The following is a 3,166-nucleotide window of genomic DNA, read 5'->3' as shown; positions in this document are numbered from 1 at the left end:
CTTTTTTGCGCAGAATAATGAGACAAATTAATTAACTTAAAAAAAAAAACAAAAAATTTTTTACACAAATATATAAAAATCGTTTTGTGCTTTTTTTAAGCCAATTAATTTGTCTCATTATTCTGTGCAAAAAAAGCATTAAGACAAGATAACCGAAAGAAGAATATTTTACGAGATATTTTGTATTCTATGTCAAAGTGCTGGAAATTTCAAGTGTTATTACTCGAAAAGTTCTTAACGAAAAAATATTTTATTATAGCGTTTTGGAAAGCTCTCGAGATGTGCTATAAGAATATGCAATGAAAAATGGGGTGTTCCATTTAAAAAAATTAATGTGACCTTGACCTGACCTTCGCTACGCAACCCAAGGTCAAACTGATGTGATCAGTAAATACATCTTTTTAAACGCCACAACTTTTATCTGAAACATTTTTTTCTAAAATGCTTAGTTTTCGAGATATTTCACCGGTCCGGGACTTTTTGAACACCCTGTATATATATATATATTGCTTGACTATTGTATTTAGATTTTACTCAGTTCGACTATCTTCTGCATGAACAGCAATCCCTCTTCCGAATCTTGCGATCTTTGTCTATTTAAAGAAACGCTGTGTAGTGACTCATTACTAAACTAAATAATAATAAAATAAAAAGCAAAATTTATATAATGCTTCTTGTATCAAATTAGTTACCTCAGAAAAAAAAAAATATAGTATATATATATATATATATATATATATATATATATATATATTTCTTTTAGTACAAGAAAAGAGTAAATGACAGTATAATAGTATCGCAATGAAGTATTACAAGAACAAGAACAAGAACTAAGCATAACATAACAATATTATAAGAAGAATATAGAAAAGAGTTAATTTCCCTGAAGAGTAAAGACTTTACATACTAAAGATCACTTTACATACTAAAGAACAAATAAATAAATATCAAACGAAAAGACGCATCTCCAAGTTCAGCAAGTATTGCAGTAGGGCCGTTTTAAAATCCGGTAGGGAAGTAGCGTTAACCATTTCTTAGGGTAAAGAATTCCAGAGATAAGCAGATTGTACTGTAAAAGAACGCTTGTAAATCTCAGTACGACATGTGGGTATGAACAATCTGCTAAAGGGAGCATGCATGGATCTCCCTGGCATGGGCGCTCTAAAGCACCGATAGAGATACGAGGGCAACCTGTTTTGCAAGACTGAGTAGATGAAGCAACCCAAGAGAAAAACACGTCTGTGCTGAACAGTAAGCCACTTAGCGCCCAATCTGGAGGGAGTTACATGACTGTCCAAACGTAGACGATAAACAAAACGAACACACGAATTAAAAGAGCGCTGCAACCTAGTGTTAAGTTCCCCTGTTAAATCGCAATAAACAGAGGAGCAATAATCAAAAAACGGAAAAATGAGCACCGTGACTAAACGGCGACGCAGATTTTGATTAAACAAGTCACAATTTAGTTTAACTTGATATAAGGCTCTATTCACTTTAGAGCAGACATTGTCTACATGCGCAGACCAACTGAGTGTGGAGGATAAAGTAATACCAAGTATTTTAACTGAATTTTCGTAATGTAAGAAGGAATTACCGCATCGTATACGAAAATTATGAAGATCAAGATGTCGAAAGTACTGACCACTAGACACACAGATCGCTTTAGTCTTGCCAACATTTAACAAGAGCTTGTTGGTGAGAGCCTAATTGCTAATTAACGTCGCGAGAAATCAGCTCAACACCCCGCCGAAGGTCGGACGGTTCACAATGCAGATAAATCTGTAGGTCATCAGCATACAGAATATGCTTAGAGTAGGAAAGAACACTGGATATGTCATTAACGAACAAGGAAAATAAGAGAGGACCCAGCAGAGAGAGAGAGAGAGAGAGAGAGAGAGAGAGAGAGAGAGAAAAGAAGGAAGAAATTCATAAGTTCGTAAGCAAATGAAGAATTTACAAGTTTTTTAGGATATACTTTTTAAATAAAATGATAGAGTTTGAAGGAAACATAAGATATCCATACAGCATATGATATCATTTGTACGTACTATTTTCATAGTAATCTGTGCTCAAACTGACATCAGAAAGGAGAAAACTTTAGGAATATTTCAAGAGTTTATTGTGCTATATTTTGTATTGAAAAATATTAGAATTAAAAGTAAAATATCTCTCTAAAAATATTCACTTTTCGATGATCTTATGATTTTAGTACTTTTGTATTGTTACGTCCTGTGCAGACATGAGTCATGCACTCTATCTTTGCCTCCTCTGTCAGGAAACAACAAACTATTCCGAATCGTAAGACCGTTTTTTTTGTCCATCCCCAATAAAAATTCCGACTAAAATTCCGAAATAACCCTGGGAAATACAGCACTAAAACTCCTTAATCCGCAAAGTAAACTTCACCGGACCTTACCCTTGGGATCAAAGGAACCGCTGGATAACAAAAAATTATGTCCGTTACATTTTCTAACTTACGTTATTCGGTTCCGCCTCATCTGCTGATTCCCTCACTACCTTAAAAATCCTCCAATAACCTTCTCTTTTGAAATGCCTGATTTTCTCCACCCACAACCCCAGCCAAGAAGATTTTCTTAACACTGTCTACTTACTTACTACTGGATACAACAGTCCCCCATACCATTTTCTCTGACGAATCCAACAACCTAGGAACCCCCAAATTTCCACATCTTCCCTACCAAACCATTTCCAGTTGATATCGTATATAACCGCGACTCCGCGCACCGCGGGTCACATATACTTCTTTTCTTGGACCACTTCTCGTGGACTTCACGTCACTTCTCTTGGACTTCACGTCACTTCTCTTGGACTTCTCTTACTCTTGTACTTCTACTGAGGAAAAATCCAAGTACCCTAAGAGTTCAGCTACTCAACTCTCTGTGCTTATTGCTGTATTCATCGTGCGATCGTCCGCAACCCTCACACACGAACACCAGGTTCTATTCAGACGAGGATCGAAAGGGGCCCAACTGAGAAATCCAGCAACAGTTACTCTCTCCTCCAAATCGCACATCAACAGTAAGTTATAGTTTTGTTACTCGTTTTCTCCAATATCAAAACTTTAACTCCGGGTAGCTCGCGTACAGTATTTGTCCCGGATTACGCACAGGTTGCTTCCTAGACTCCTGGAACAGCAAAATCTATC

This window comes from Odontomachus brunneus, unplaced genomic scaffold (assembly GCF_010583005.1).
Source record: "Odontomachus brunneus isolate Ranch 3 - 2012 unplaced genomic scaffold, Obru_v1 Obru_scaffold_109, whole genome shotgun sequence".
NCBI lineage: Eukaryota > Metazoa > Arthropoda > Insecta > Hymenoptera > Formicidae > Odontomachus > Odontomachus brunneus.
This window is presented reverse-complemented; position numbering follows the sequence as displayed.